This window comes from Salvelinus namaycush, chromosome 5 (assembly GCF_016432855.1).
Source record: "Salvelinus namaycush isolate Seneca chromosome 5, SaNama_1.0, whole genome shotgun sequence".
NCBI classification, from domain to species: domain Eukaryota; kingdom Metazoa; phylum Chordata; class Actinopteri; order Salmoniformes; family Salmonidae; genus Salvelinus; species Salvelinus namaycush.
Genome location: NC_052311.1, coordinates 8,753,019 through 8,770,728, shown reverse-complemented (window position 1 = coordinate 8,770,728; position 17,710 = coordinate 8,753,019). Strand labels below are relative to the sequence as shown.

At 41.9% G+C, this 17,710-nt stretch overlaps 1 protein-coding gene across 1 annotated transcript in view; it reads right to left on the bottom strand.

The window, feature by feature from the left end:
* Positions 1 to 16,726, bottom strand: part of cyfip2 (cytoplasmic FMR1 interacting protein 2) — a 67,870-nt gene extending 51,144 nt beyond the window's left edge. The window contains exon 1 of the mRNA XM_038993541.1: positions 16,595 to 16,726. The gene's annotated coding sequence lies outside the window, so the exon portion shown is untranslated. The remainder of the gene's footprint in view (positions 1 to 16,594) is intronic.
* Positions 16,727 to 17,710: the final 984 nt, after the last annotated feature.

Sequence of the window (17,710 nt, the reverse complement as noted above, 5' to 3'; positions counted from 1 at the left end):
CCAAGGAGGGTATGTGTTCAATTTCAGCTTCCTATGTCAACTGGAAGTACCTTAAAATGGTGCCACAGTGTCAGGTTTGAAGGGTAATAAAGGTCAGATCTTTTCAAAACTTCACTTGTGTGATTAGACAACCCTCATGAACTGTAATCAGTCATTTTTCCCAACAGATGTCAAAGAAAATCTCTCTCACACAATCACACACACACAAAAAGGAAAGATGGAGTAAAAAAGTACGGTGGTTAACGACACACAAAGCCCACAATGGCATTACTATTATCTCTAGGCCGTGCCGAGTTCAACGAGATGCCCCGCTTGACCGTAGCTCGCTCGGTTTGAGCACAGCGACCGTTACAAGAGAACGGACACAAATGACCTTTTGACCTCAATGTCAATTTCATTTGCTTTTGGGACACAGAGAGAGAACCGTTAAGGTTAGAAACACAATTTCACCTCAGGAGTGTTCTTAAGGTCCTCCCGATCTGTGCAAGCCTAACCCTGACCTTGTGGCATTAACCCTTCACAGTTAAAAGAAGGTGTTTACATCAAATAGTTTACAATGAAATGTCTCCCCATTGGAATACATTGACTGCACCTCTAAATTCAACCTAAAGCCTATGTGGGTTATGATTGTCTTATGAACCTGTCTTTGATGTCAGTCCATCAAGCCACCATGAGGTCTACCTGTGTCGATTCTAAGCTTCCTGGAGCAACCGGAAGTGGTTAAATCACCCTAAAAGTGTTTGCCATAGCCAACCTGCAGTTTGAGAGAAATAGTGCATTCAGCCCTATGTAAATCAGTCAATTTTTAACATACAGACTTAAAACTCAGGATTCTGTAACAGCCTACTCCAGTGATGATATGTGTTTATTTATAGCTTCCTGTGACAACCGGAAGTGCCATAACTGGTGTCAAATGGGCTGTTTCGAAGGGTTAAAAATGTCAAATCTTTCCAAAACTTCATATATGTGAATAGACAACCCTCCTGAACTGTAAATCAGTTCTTGATCCCATCAGATTTCAACAAAAAAAAATACACACCGACACAGAAATGATGGAGGGACACACTGAGGGGCTAAGAGGCAGACAGTGCCTGCAGTAGTTACTTTTGTTCCAACTTTTAAAGAACCGTCAGACCTAGAGTTCTGAAAATTTACAAACCTGTTCTAGACCTCAGGTCGATTGTGCACGGTGAATTATATGACTCTAGAAGGTTCTCGGATCGATAAAAAGCCTCGTGTATTTGCCATGTTTTCAATTCATTTTGACCTCAACGAAACGGACGACCTTTAGAAAAGTCCCAGAGTCTCAAGACTAGGTGCGTTGAAACCGGCTCTGCCCATAGAGACAGACCCCAACGAGCCTGTTTGATTGCTCATTCAAGGACCCCGTAGCAAGGCAATGAAAAAAGTGGAATTTCAGCACCAATTAGGGTTTTGCTCGGGCACCGAATGACCTATCGAGCCGAAACTTGGGATTCGAGGTCGCTTCACATAGGGCTAAACATAATGTGTGAACTGGACCCGCAGCTAGAACATAACTACGTATTATTTGTTTTATTATGGTTTAAATGGAAGGCGCTGTGAATTTTGGGCCTGCTCTGAAATATGTTATAGTTGGCATCTAAAGGAGTTGGAAAAAGTGAGTTTGGAGTCAGATGGTATCAGTTTGGTGTCTGAAAATATCTATTTGACTGATGGACACTGACTTGCTCGTTGACTTTTGTACATTTGCAATATGTTTCAACGGGGAGGTACCATGAGGAAAAAGCGACATGATGAAATTTCACGAAACGAGCGATGGAGAGGAACCACTATCACTGCCCGGCCATCCTGAGGTCATCAGACCGTTGACTTTTGCATTTCTAAAGTATTTAAGAGAATGTACGTTACATTTGCAATATGATTCAACATCACATCATATTGCAAATGCACGTTAGATTTGCAATATGATGTGATGTTGAATCATATTGCAAATGTAACGTGCATTCTTTAAATACTTTAGAAATACAAAAGTCAACGTCCTGATGACCTCAGGATGGCCGGGCAGTGATAGTGGTTCCTCTCCAACGCTCGTTGCGTGAAATTTCATCATGTCGATTTTGGTGATGGTACCCCCGCGTTGAAACATATTGCAAATGTACAAAAGTCGACTAGCAAGTCAACTAGCAAGTGTCAACAAAAGTCAACTAGCAAGTGTCCATCAGTCAATTGGATATTTTCAGACACCAAACTGATACCATCTGACTCCAAACTCACTTTTTACAACTCCTTTAGAAGCCAACTATCACATATTTCAGAGCAGGCCCAAAATTCACAGCGCCTTCCATGAATGCACCAAAATAGCATTCTGAAATCACCACTAAAATGACATCGCCATATTCTCCAGGCCGTGCCGAGTTCAACGGGATGCCCCGCTTGACCGTAGCTCGCTCGGTCTGAGCGCAGCGACCGTTACAAGAGAACGGACACAAATGACCTTTTGACCTCAATGTCAATTTCATTTGCTTTTGGGAGACAGAGAGAGAACCGTTAAGGTTAGAAGCACAATTTCACCTCAGGAACAATCCTAAGGTCCTCCCGATCTGTGCAAGCCTAACCTTGACCTTGTGGCATTAACCCTTCACAGTTAAAAGAAGGCGTTTACATCAAACATTTTACAATGACATTTCGCCCCATAGGAATACATTGACTGCTCCTCTAAATTCAACCTGAAGCCTATGTGGGTTATGAATGTCTTATGAACCTGTCTTTGATAACAATCCATCAGGCTACTATGAGGTCTACCTGTGTTGATTTTAAGCTACCTGGAGCAACCGGAAGTGGTTAAAATCACCCTAAAAAGTGTCCAGATATACATGACTTGCAATTTTGAAAATCACTGCATTCAACCCTATGTAGATCAGTCAATTCTTAACGTATAGACTTAAAACTCAGGATTCTGTAACAGCATACCCCAGTCAAGATATGTGTTTACCTATAGCTTCCTGTGCCAACCGGAAGTGCCTTAAAATGGTGTCATGGTGCTGTTTCGAAGGGTTAAAAAGGTCAGAACTTTTCAAAACTTCATTTGTGTGATTAGACAAGCCTCATGAACTGTAAATCAGTCATTTCTCTAAGCAGATGTCAAAGGAAAGCTCTCTCTCACACAAAAACACACACACAAAGCAATGATGGAGTGAAAAAGTACGGTGCTTAAAGACACACAAAGCCGGCAATGGCATTCCCATTATCCCTAGGCCGTGCCGAGTTCAACGAGATGCCCCGCTTGACCGTAGCTCACTCGGTCTGAGCGCAGCGACCGTTACAAGAGAACGGAAACGAATGACCTTTTGACCTCAATGTCAATTTTATTTGCTTTTGGGAGACAGAGAGAGAACCGTTAAGGTTAGAAACACAATTTCACCTCAGGAATGTTCTTAAGGTCCTCCCGATCTGTGCAAGCCTATCCTTGAGCTTGTGGCATTAACCCTTCACAGTTAAAAGAAGGTGTTTACATCAAACAGTTTACAATGACATTTCGCCCCATAGGAATACATTGACTGCTCCCCTAAATTCAACCTGAAGCCTATGTGGGTTATGAATGTCTTATGAACCTGTCTTTGATGACAGTCCATTAGGCCACCATGAGGTCTACCTGTGTCGATTCTAAGCTTCCTGGAGCAACCGGAAGTGGTTAAAATCACCCTAAAAGTGTTTGCAATAAGCACCCTGCAATTTGAGAGAAATAGTGCATTCAGCCCTATGTAAATCAGTCAATTTTTAACATATAGACTTAAAACTCAGGATTCTGTAACAGCATACTCCAGTGAGTATATGTCTTTACTTTCAGCTTCCTGTGCCAACCGGAAGTGCCATAATTGGTGTCAAATGGGCTGTTTTGAAGGGTTAAAAATGTCAAATCTTTCCAAAACTTCATAATTGTGATTAGGCAACCCTCCTGAACTGTAAATCAGTCATTAGTCCCATCAGATTTCAAAGAAAAATTTACACACCCAAACAGAAATGATGGAGGGACACACTGAGGGGCTAAGAGGCAGACAGTGCCTGCAGTAGTTACTTTTGTTCCAACTTTTAAAGAACCGTCAGACTTAGAGTTCTGAAACTTTACAAACCTGTTCTAGACCTCAGGTCGATTGTGCACGGTGAGTTATGTGGCTCTAGAAGGTTCTCAGACCGATAAACAGCCTCGTGTATTTGCTATGTTTTCAATTCATTTTCAGCTCAACGAAACTGACGACATTTAGAAAAGTCCCAGAGTCTCAAGACTAGGTGCATTGAAACCGGCTCGGCCCATAGAGTCAGACCCCAACGAGCCTGTTTGATTGCTCATTCAAGGACCCCGTAGCAAGGCAATGAAAAAAGTGGATTTTCAGCACCAATTAAGGTATTGCTCGGGCACCGAATGACCTATCGAGCCGAAACTTGGGATTCGAGGTCGCCTCACATAGGGCTAAACATAATGTGAGAACTGGACCCGCAGCTAGAACATAACTACGTATTATTTGTTTTATTATGGTTTAAATGGAAGGCGCTGTGAATTTTGGGCCTGCTCTGAAATATGTTATAGTTGGCTTCTAAAGGAGTTGGAAAAAGTGAGTTTAGTGTCAGATGGTATCAGTTTGGTGTCTGACAACATCCAATTGACTGATGGACACCGACTTGCTAGTTGACTTTTGTACAATTGCAATATGTTTCAACGCGGGGGTACCATCAGCAAAATCGACATGATGAAATTTCCACGCAACGAGCCATGGAGAGGAACCACTAACACTGGCCGGCCATCCTGAGGTCATCAGGATGTTCAATTTTGTATTTCTAAAGTATTTAAAGAATGCGCGTTACATTTGCAATATGATTCAACACATCATATTGCAAATGTAACACTGTGTGTTATGTTTTGCAATATGATTCAACACATCATATTACAAATGTAACACTGTGTGTTATGTTTGCAATATGATTCAACACATCATATTGCAAATGTAACACTGTGTGTTATGTTTGCAATATGATTCAACACATCATATTACAAATGTAACACTGTGTGTTATGTTTGCAATATGATTCAACACATCATATTGCAAATGTAACACTGTGTGTTATGTTTGCAATATGATTCAACACATCATATTACAAATGTAACACTGTGTGTTATGTTTGCAATATGATTCAACACATCATATTGCAAATGTAACAGTGTGTGTTTGCAATATGATTCAACAGTGTGTTATGTTTGCAATATGATGTGATGTTTTTCACTGTTGAATCATATGCAAATGTAACGTGCATTCTTTAAATAAACCCTATGTGGGTTATGAATGTCTTATGAACCTGTCTTCAATGACAATCCATCAAGCCACTATGAGGTCTACCTGTGTTGATTCTAAGCTTCCTGGAGCAACCGGAAGTGATAAAATCACCCTAAAAGTGTTTTACCCAACCAGCAGTTTGTGATATATAGTGCATTCAACCCTGTGTAAATCAGTCAGTTCTTAACGTATAGACTTAAAACTCAGGATTCTGTAAAAGCATACCCCGATCAGGATAGGTGTTTACTTATAGCTTCCTGTGCCAACCGGAAGTGCCTTAAAATGGGGTCATAGGTGCTGTTTCAAAGGGTTAAAAAAGTCAGATCTTTCCAAAACTTTAAGTGTGTGATTAGGCAACCCTCATGAAGTGTAAATCAGTCATTTCTCTAATCAGATGTCAAAGAAAAGCTCACACACACACACACAGACACACACAGCAAGGATGGAATGAAAAAGTATGGTGCTTAAAGACACACAGAGCCTTAAATGCTTTTAGGGGGGATCCAGACTTCCATACCCGCTCTGGGAGCACTATACTACGGGCAAAAATCAATGGGTGCTGGCCTGAGTGATTTATGGAGGTTTTCAAAAAAAGTCAAAAAATATTCTGTTTCATGTTTTGGGTTACCACGCACGATTTTCAATACAGTTTTAAATGCTTCATTTTGGCCTTTTAAAAAAAAATGTTATTTTCGACTATGAAGGGGTGATACGTTTTTTCCAAATTTTTGACATTTTTGACTTTTGACTTTTGACTTCCTATGAAATCACATTCCAAATGCACAAAACATATACCTTAAGTTCAAATAAAATTTCAAAAAAAATTATGTTAATAAAATTTGAAAAAAGTATTTTCATATAGTTCTTACACATGTGTAATTGACATAAAACTCGAAAGAATTTCGAAAAACGGTCCAGAAAGCACTTTTTTAAGGGGGTGATAAGTTTTTGCCAAAACTTTCAAAATCTCAAAATTTTACTCTTGGGTCTTGACTTGCGTTACATAAAGCCTATGAAAAATTTAGATAGAACAAACTCGCCCACTATAGGAATTTTGGAGTGTTACACAGCTCATTTGCAATATGGCATTTGCCATCAACTTTGGATGAAACACCGCCAGAAGTAGTGTACTTGTCCATCGTGTATATGCTGCGCTCGGTGCCAATAAGTTGCCATGTTATTTTGTACAATTGGGGGGGGACTTCCCTTACCTAGATTAAGCACTTCTCAGGTTAATTAAAGTTTTATTCACAAATTGCCTATACAGGTTTGATTTATCATTAAATTGATCAATCAGTAAAATTTCGGTTTTTCAAAACCCATTTAGTAATCCAGTATTGACAGAAGCCCCGCCCCAGCGGGAATCCCATGTGGTTTCGGCCTTAGGGAGAAGTGCCACAGTGTTGAATGTTCCAAACATTTGGTCTACTGTTCACACTTATGATATCCAATCAACAGAGATTGTATGGATTATCGTCTCATTCAATTTAATAAGTTAAATTGTTGAACATAATTTAATGTTCTTCCAATCAAATGAGACACTTTTAAACTTATCATATTAACCTAGATGAAGCCACATCTCATGTTAATTAAAGTTTAATACCCAGGTAGCCTACACAGGTAGGATTAATCATTGGCATTGATTAATTGATTCAATTTGCTTTTGCAAATTCATTCACGTCCAACTTCCACATTACTGGTACAGTACTGGTAAGTTGTCAACATCTATAAATAGATTAAACTAGTCTTTGCAGCTTCCAATTAATTCCAAATCCAAACTTTGAATAAATTTAGTGAAAAATGTTCCTCTAAATTTTTCTAATAATGTGCAAGCTATCAAAGGAGGTGGTCACCACTCCTCCATTAAGTAGTGAACCTCCACCCATAAAAGGATCGATCTCTGACCTCAGCAGCGATACCAACCCTAATTATGCCATTAGTGAAAAAACAGCCGAAATTGCGAACGCTCTCCAAAATCAACCATCAAACACAGGTTTTGTGACGGTTCTCCCCACCTTTGCACTAATGTATCGCCATAAGAATGTGGCATCGGTTCAATACCACCGTGCACAGCTGAAGCACGTGCCAGTCATGGCTAGCATTGGGGTACAGGCGGAGAGAACTGAGCCACTATTGACAAAAGCAGGAAATGAAAACATTCTGCTAGTCGAGGAACTGCGTTTGAAATCTGAACAATTGAAAGTAATTGCAAATACTTATGACAATGAACGAGCACAAACTCTTCAACAAAATCGTTGTCTCCAGGAACAACTCAATTTAGCCAAAACTAAATACGAGGTAGTCCACTCCAAACTAGATAAATCTGTTGAGTTATCTACAAATAGGAGCGCGCAATTTGATAACATGCAGGCAGTTTTATTGAACGTTACTCAGAGTAACACGGTTCTACTCAAAATTCTGCAGACCAAAGACGATCAGTTGATGAACACAATGACGAAGTTGGATGACAAATCAGCAGAACTCATTGAAGTCGCTGACCAAATGAATGATGAGAGAACTCGGGTGATGAAGATGGAAATCTTGATTTCTAAGCAAGCGGAAGAAATCTCATCACTGAATCTCTCGCTCCGTACTCAAGACATATATCTGCAAACCATGACAGATAAGTTTGAGACCGAAAGGAGCAAGTGCGACACTCACGTGTCCAAAATCAGTACTCTAAGCGCTCAAGTGGACTCTGCAATGCAGCAGAATACCACCCTTAGGTACCATCTGGAGGAAGTCCAGAAGGGTCACGCGCTACAGCGTGACTATCCATCCAAGCAACCGGAGCCCGGTACTCAAAGGAGTGAAGACGATAGGTTTCAGACATTGCCTCCGTCAGGTGTCCCCCAGTCTTCTCCGCTTGGCCATTCGGCACTGAGTAATATGGCGCCTCTTGGCCAACAAAGCCAAAGCTTGGCTTCTCCTCTTGGCCTTTTGGCCCCACTTTCCCCACAGGATAAAGCCCACCCTCTCCGCCCGCTTGACGCGGAATACCTTGACAAACTCGTCAAGTATTTCCCCACCTTTGACCCCGTTCCAGGTCAGCCAAACGATACTGAGACGTTCCTAGCTGAGATAGAGGACGCGTTGGATGGCTACCCGAACGCTACGGGTTCTGACAGGGTTTACCTGTTGAAGCGAACGTCGAATAGACACGTGACAAGGTTCATTCGCCTACAACAGCAACACGTGCTAAATGACTACGCTAAACTTGCCACAGCTTTGAAATTAGAATTCAGTGGTTCTGCAACTCGCAAACACGATAGCTCACTGGCTAACACGGTCAAACAAGCTCGGAATGAACACCCACAAGCTTACTATCATAGGCTTCGTTCAGCTTACTTTGGCCTACTCACTGAAACAGGCATGGAAGACCTGTTACCATTTAAACAAATGTTCCTGTCGAACATGTATCCCACCTTCATTACCTACTTGGGCACTGCAGCCCACATTGGCTTGCCTATCTTACAACTCAGAGAGCTTGCAAGCACAGCTTTTGAGGCATCAAAAGCTCGCAATGCCAAGAGCCCTGACCACTCGGTTTTGAAGTTTGACCAGGAGCACTCACTCCAGTCAGAGGGTGCATTATCAGGTATTGGAGCGTTAAGAGATGACGCACAACAACAGTTTCTACCACGAAACCATGATTCCAATAACCTCCGCGGTCGAAATAACCGTAAAGCACGTCGCCATCAAAACGACTACCGCTACAATCGACCTGTTCACTACGTTCCTGCACCCAACCCACAAAAAGTGTCCGAGCACAAGGGTAACAAAGGGTTGAAGGATGATCAAAACGTAGACCAATGTTCTCCAGAAGTTCCACTAGGTGAAGAACTAAAGCGAGAAACATTTGAGAAAAGGGTAAAAGATAAGTCACAAGGACTAGACAGGGAATTACCGGACTCCAGGTCCGCAGGAATTAATACCCATAGCAAGGACGTTAAAATTCAAATCCCTCCTGCTTTCACTCGAGACCCTATCCAGGGCCCGATTGACCAAGAAACAAGCCCACGGGCTTCGTCTATAAACTCTGATACAAAGGTTGCGAAGAAAAAGGTCAAACGCTTCGTTAAAGCCAAGCCCACTCAAAATCGTAAAAGTCAATCCGCTTCCACCTTGAACAGAATTGACACATCACGTGGTTGCGAAAGACCACTCCACTTTGTGGGGAACATGTCCACTAAACACGAATCGAAACGACCATACCTGGAAACAGTCCTGGAGGACTGCTTAACTTGTCATGCGCTAATTGATTCGGGTGCGACAATATCACTCATCTCTCAAACATTGTTTGATGATCTAAAAAGGGCTTTGAAGCCAACTAAACGTTGGTTAAAAGTGGAACGATGCGACACTACACTTCGAGGGGTCACTCAGACTACCTCGCCTCTCACATTGAGAGTCATGCTGAAACTACACTTCAAGGACTTATCGCTCGTCCACCCTGTGTATGTTACTAGCCTCGAAACTGTACCCCTGCTACTTGGAGCAGACTTGATGGATCGGTTACTCCCATTGATGGATTGGAAAACCAACCAGGTATGGTCACAGGCCACAGTGCCTTCTCCACTGACCACACTGTCTTCCCCTAACGCTAGCTGCAACACAGTCAGTCACGAGGGATATCTGTCAAAAGCACCCCTTGGGAAAAAGACGTTTAAAACCCTCTTGGGGCAGAATCCGATCCAAGGAGATATTACGATATCTCAAAACATTCCATCAGCCATTCTGATTGACAATTCTTTTCATGATTTCGAGCCAGCTGTCTCTGTGAATGAGCTACTTCCCTCCTCCGTGCAGTCGTGCAATACGGTAGTTGAGATGAACTTCTCTTGCCCTTCGGACACTTCCGCAAGCACTGCGGCTGTCTCAGCAAGAAAAACATCGATGCGCAGAGTATACTCTGCTTCCGATGATACACCTTCCGCTTGGTGGGGGACTGTCAACCCTTACAATGACACTAATGGCGTCAGTCCAGCAACTGACCCGATGATTCCCACTGGTGAAACACTTTGCGATATCACAGACCGATATCCTCGTCTCAGTTCGCAGGTACTGAAGAGGTTGCCACACGCGGTCGCGGTGGTGACTGACAGACCTCGACAGCCACTGAGGGTGTTGAAGCACAAACACCAGGAGATTTGGTTGAAAGGTTGCAGCCATTCTCATAATAACGCGGCCACTGACAACTCGTACATAGGGTCCGAACCTTTCGTTTGCGCCTCGGATACCAACACCACATGCTGGTGGGGGGGTCCCGAGACGCAAAGGGGGGGAATAGTAGCCCAGACCCATGATGAGCCTTATCGAGGCCGGTGGGGGGGTCGAGACTACGGACAACACCGTACGAGGCCGCCAGAGCATAAATCAAATCTAGTTGTAAACTCCCATTTGAGAACAGTGAGGAGCAGACAGGCCCCTAGACGGGGATTATCTTAGAACACATCTAAGATATTACTGAGGTGTACCACACTGGTCGTAAAGGAAGTCCAGTGGACTTGCCCACCTCCAAAACAAATGGCAACAATAATCATTCCTTGCCATGTGTAGCAGTCACTACAAGGCAACTAGTAAAATGCTCTAATCATGTATTCCTGTAGGATAACATTTCAGAATAAATCGGTAGGACGACTGGACCCCTTGAGTACCAGTACCAATACCACAGTCAGTCCAGCAACACTCAGTAAGAGGATTAGTAACCTCACTTAAATTGCTTTTGATAACAGCGACTGAGTCTGAGTCACTCAGAGTGCAGCGCGGGGAAGGGAATCTCCATTGCACTCTTCCAATGGTTACACACGCCACTAATAAATAGAACCCTCCGTTCAGGAGAAAAGTTATTAGAAGGCAGGAACCACGATCACACCATGTACGACTGGTCTAATACTTAGTACTTCCGTCATGAGGTTAGCTCCTCCGTGGATAACATAGCTATGAAGAATACTTCCTCATACCTACTGCCACTACAATAGTGGAAGACAGTGACTGGTAGTAAAACCACGACAGACTCCCTCGACACCAATTCTGACTGACCTCCAGGCATTGACCTGAAAATTACCTGACTACGTCAGACTCATTCTGAACAAGTTGTAATCTGCCAGGATACTTGGTTTTCTTCCCTTGACATGTGTGCTTGCGTACGCATAAACGCACATGTACAACGGAACATCCAATTAGGATTTATGCTAGGATCACTTAAGGGTCCGAGCAAAATACCAGCCTTAGTAAAGTTGAACATTTATTTTGAGGCCTTTAACTCTACAGCTACAGCACTCACCAGTTTTCTTCTCAGAAGTCCATAGGTCATCCCTGTAGACTACCCAAAACTAGTGCCTTACAGCTGTAGACGTATCATATAGTTATCAACTTAGGATAGTACCTTAACCAACACCCCGCAAATTAAAAGAGCCCTAGATATGACATTAGACAATGCCATGATAGGGTCATTTTGCCAAGTTATTTTGCCAATAACTATATTTTGTTTTGTTTATGCTTTCATTTATTTTGTTTCATTTTCTTCGGCATGTAGAAAGTGATAGCCATAAACAACTTCCCCATACAACCATCAGTTAGTGCCACAACGCCGCTCATTTGGGAGGAAATGTAATGATATATTTCATGAGTGTGTGTGCGTTGTTAACATCTGCCTAAGTTACTGCCCAGATCTTCCAGTCTGGACGACCAGACTACGGGTCCGGAACGGCGATCCCAATCCGGACCTCCGCTGCCCAGCCATGGAGCAGACTTCTTCATTTGCAGACACCCTACCCGGGTCGACCACACCAGAGGGGGGACTGCCACAGCGATCACCAACTGGGCATCTGCTGTCCAGCCATGGAGCAGACTTCTTCATTCGCAGAAACCCTACCTGGGTCGACCACCAGATGGGGACCACAACGATGGTCCACAACCAGAACAACCCACGGTCATTTGTATGTTGGTTTGCAACATGCAGGTTAATCGCAAGATTGAACCCAACATGGGGGGACTGTCATGACGTTGGGTTGGGGGTAGGTTTACGACAGTCATAAATACCTCTTTCCCCCTTTTTCTCTCTCCCCACTATAACTGATGTGACATAAGGAAACCCATGGGTTAACATAGAGATTCTGGGTAACATCAGAAGTTGGGGGAAATGAACTATATTCTGGTAATCCAACCAACTGTACATATGCGGTGGTACTTAAGGTATATTATGTCAGTTCGGTTGCCCTCTGACACATTCTCATCAATGATAGAATGACATAAACGCTACTGTGAAAAGTCTAAACGTCAGAGGTATCGGATTCACATGGAATTGTTGTTTAATTCAAATGTTTGAATATGACATTGTTTGTGAAGAGGTGAAATGTAATTTTACCTTCCAAATGAGAGATCTGTGTTTTCATAAATTTGGTTTCTGCTCAACCAGGGGCCCGCCCCTGTGAAGAGACCTGGGTAATAGACTTTTCAGACACACCCCTCTCCCTCCACTATAAAAGCCACGAACCAGAAAATAACTTCCTGTTCCGGGTACTCTAGGATGACGATCCAGGGTCAGAATGGTTCAGATAATCACTATAGATGAAGCCAACATCAGCATGGACTTTGATTGTGAATGGTATGAACTTTGAACTCGTATTCACTACAGAAGTGATATCTCCTAGCCTTGGAGTTAGCAACAGCTAAACGCAGGTTCGGAAGGACAGTCCAAGTATCCCCTCTAATACACACAACGTGTTCCCGTGACTACCAGAGACTTCTTCAAAGGACAGAGGACTCGGGTTGGCGACACAGGCCATCTACCACCAACCTACTGAAGCGCAGCTCAGAGTAAATATTCATTGCATTTTCCTCTTCAAATGGCGGTAATTTAGAATGCATAAGATAAGATTTACGATAGCACAGCTCGCCTATGCTCAAGTCTCCCGCGCTTTCACTAGGACTCCCCCCCCTTTCCTTTGTGTAACAAGCTGTCATATCGATTCTGCCCGCTAGGGACGTTTTTCTGTATGACGTAATTTGTGATCAAGTTATGATTTAATTGTGTATATGTGTTTCTGTGTGATTAGTTAGGTATTTAGTAAATAAATAATTAAACCCAATTTTGTATTGCTGATTCAACTTGTTAGCTAGGATTCTTGCAGATAATCAAGGACTTACAACTTTCAGATGAGACTGAATATAATGACGATTAATGTGACGGCTATTTAGTAAAATATTACTAAATCTTTAAGAGTTTATTCGAAAGATAACAGCTCTATAAATATTATTTCGTGGTGTCCCTCTCTAGTTAATTCATATTTACATGATTAGTTCAATCAGGTAATATTAATTACGGAGAAATTAGTTTATAGAATAGCATGTCATAGCAATTAATCTGGCATAGTCAAAGACACGACAACACTTTAACTTGAAATGAAACCACTTTCTGTCAAAATTAGAAACATGTATTATCTGAAAATGTAGCTAGCTAGACTATCATTCATGGATGGATGTGTCTACTGTCGGATGCCATGGTTGCCCTTAGTTTGAAGATGTAATCCCGAGACAGGTGTTTTCTCCATCTCCTTAGCTATCATACTCGAATTCCACTGACTTCAAAACTCGGTCCTCCAGAAAGTGGAGAGAATCACTTAGGCAGTTTTACTACGTGATACGTGTAAAAAAAAGAAAAAGCCGCGTTAGACAGGATTACCTACACATACTGACCAGCTCAAATAGACAGAACCATGCTATATGGCAGACCAATCCAAACTCATCCCTCGGCATGTCCAGCCCACTCATTATCTCAGCCAATCATGGCTAGCGGGAAGGTTGCTATCTTTTCTGTGGCTAAACCAACTAGGCTCGTAATTTAACAATTTTATTTGTATTTACAGATGGCATACAAGTTTGTTATTAAGCCACATGAAAGTTCACATGTTCGAGAAGGCATTTCTGCCAGAAAACGCATTTTGATTAAAAAAAGTTTATGTTCAAACGGTTCTCCTGTGAAGTAGTGACCCACGACATATGCCTAGTTTCCTGAAATGGGTCACATATGAACAGTGCGGTGTCCTTCAGGGCAGTTGCCTTGGGCCGTTACTCTTCGCTATTTGATTTGCTACTGGTCTTACACAAAGGTAGAATGGCTATGTACGTGGATCAATCCACATTCTACATCCCAGCACCCAAAGCCAGTGAGCTCACTGAAATTCTAAATAAGGAGTTACAGTCAGTATTCGAATAGGTGATTAATAATAAACTGGTATTAAATACATCTAAAACTAAATGCATTGTATTTGGTTCAAAACATTCTCTAAGACCTAAACTGGAGTTGTACATAAAGGGTGTGACCATTGATAAAGTTGAAGAAGCTAAACTTCTAGGTATAACATTGGATGGTCATTTACCATGGTAAAGTTATTTTTAAAAATTGTTTTAAAATCCTTATTGCTGGGAGCAAAATTCAAAGTTGTTGTGAAGATGGGGAGAGGTATGTATGTTACATCAAAAGATGTTCTGCATTTTTTACACAAAATCAACTGGACTAGTTGTTCAGGCTCTGGTCTTGTCCCATCTTGATTAATGTCTGATAATATGGTCAAAAAATTACAGACTGTCTACATTCAGCTCAAACAGTTGTCTTGTTAGTCATTGCATTTCAAATGTGTGTGACTGTCCTTGTCTATCAGTGTTTTGTTACTTGTCATGTTTTGTGTTTTTTGTGGACCCCAGAAAAAGTAGCTGCTGCTTCTTCAAAAGTTAATGGGGATCCAAATAAACAAATCTTTCAAGTATTACAGTCAAACAAAGTAAAATGGTTATTAATTATTTGAAAGGTGGGGAAAAAACATTAATTTGAGGTTAGAGAATCGATAGGCTACATAATGGAAGACGGTGAACCTGCCATCCGTGCATCAGGCTAGAACAGCATCATGGGCCTGGGTTGGAAGGACGCATTTTACAATCAACATTTGTCTACATTGATATTTGTAAACCTGTCTTTTGTCAATGAGGTGATGCTTAACGAAAACAGTGTAACAAATTGCTGATAGACCACTTAAAGTCCTATTAGAAAATATAATGAACAAAAATGTAAAACGCAACCTGCAACAATTTCAAATACTATGCTGAGTTACAGTTCACATAAGGAAATCAGTCAATAGAAATACATGTATTATGCCCTAATCTATGGATTTCACATGACTGGGCAGGGGCACAGCCATGGGTGGGCCTGAGAGGGTATAGGCCAGGCCCAGCCAATCAGAATGATGTTTTCCCCACAAAAGGGCTTTATTAACACCCCCCCCCCCCCCCCCCCCCCCCCCCCGCCCTTTAAAACGATGTTGGAGGTGGCTTATGACAGACAAATTAACATTACATTCTCTGGCAACAGCTCTGGTGGACATTCCTGCAGTCAGCAAGCCAATTGCATGCTCCCTCAAAACTTGAGACATCTGTGGCATTGTGTTGTGTGACAAAACAGCAAATTTTAGAGTGGCCTTTATTTGTCCCCAGCACAAGGTGCACCTGTGTAATGATCATGCTGTTTAATCAGCTTCTTGATGTGCCACACCTGTCAGGTGGATGGATTATATTGACAAAGGATAAAATGATCACCAACAGAGATGTAAAAAATGTGCACAAAATTTGAGAGAAATAAGCTTTTGTGCATATGGTACATTTCTGGGATCTTTTATTTCAGCTCATGGGACCAGCACTTTACATATTGCGTTAATATTTTTGTTCAGTGTATGATAAAAAAAATATATAAACTATAAGGAATTTAGTCTACGGGTAGAGCACACGTTAAAGAGCTAACCTCCACTAGCTGTAGCCAATATATCTATCGGAACATTTACCTATAAAATAACAATTGTATAAATGTTGTATGTTTTATTAAGACAATCAAATGTATTGGGTGACATTCATATCACCCGTAGTCTCTTCATGTAAAAATTAAGAAAACGCATTTTTTCCTATAGCCACTGCCACCCCACCCATCTCTCGTAGTATGACGCTATCAATACACTGCCTGAAATAACGGGGGGGGTCATTCACATCACCGAATAAGTGAAGAGGCAAACGGTCGCAAAAATGAATGATCGAATCCGATGCGTTTGTTTTCAATGTAAAAAAGAAACAGACGTTAATTGCTTCCAATGGTAAAATGATGGTGCACCATGCAAGAGAGTGGAAACACACCGCAGGTTCTCTACATCCATCGCAGCCTCCCGTCGAGAAGCGAGCGTAGGCTACCCGCACATATTTGCCGTGTGCTGGCAGCATATTCCGTTACATTTTGCACTTACCTGCAACTTGCATGTCCGTCCAGGAAAATTTGGGCGGACAATGTCGAACTCCGCGACGAAAATCCAATGTTTTACTGACGTTTTTTCTGGCCTTTTCCCCGACTGATGATCTCGTTTCTCTCAGCGCCTATCCGTTATAATCCACCCCACACAAAGAGCAGAAAATGGCTGCAAGTGCATTTCCTTAAAGAGACAGTTACTCACACACAGGCAGGAGGATGGAACTGTGGTGCTGAATATGGCCAATGTTGTTGCACAGACCAACACTCTACCTTGCGATGATGCTTTTGTATCGTCAAAATAAAACAATATATTTGCGATGTCGCCTATCTATCGCTATTCTCTACAAACTATTCCCCTTGAAATTATATCATAGCCATTAGGACAACATTGAAACGTGCTTCACATTCTTCCCCATTTCCATTTGATTGGATATTGCAGGATATTACTTACTTACCATGCACAGCACAGGCACCTCAATGACCCGGTTTCCAGGACAGATGGTGTCAAACTGAACTTTGATCACATCAACTACACAGGATACAGCGTCCAGTCCTTGACATAACTGTATAGGCCTAGTATGCCATCTTAGAGGCACAGGTGTTTTTAGAAGAAAACTAAATATTTTGAGTATTTCATTCAGTCACCTTACAATGGATTGTATAGAGATTTAATGGAATAGCCCTAAAACTGCATAGGTACCCTACTGTATGGAGTTATCTATATCTATCTACTCCTGTATATGTCGATCTATCTCTATTTATCTATTATATTCATCTACATACATCCATACTCCCACAGAGATCATATATGTAATTCTATGTATACTTTCTGCCTGACAGGGTATTACTATGCCAGTACTTGTACCCAGTCAGACCTCGTTGTCACAGCAACCAGAGCAGGCATGTAGGGCTGTCTGGAACCCCCAGACTCACTTCATACTTTATCAGGGCAGTGTGTTTGTGTGTCTGCGTGAGAACACTGGATACATTAAAACCGCCTACAGTTAGACTACTACAGTTACTGTATAGACAAGTGAACTGTAATGAGTATTATGCATTGTGGTTATTTGGTATTAAGACTGCAGTAGCCTGCTATACAGAGATCCTAGTACAT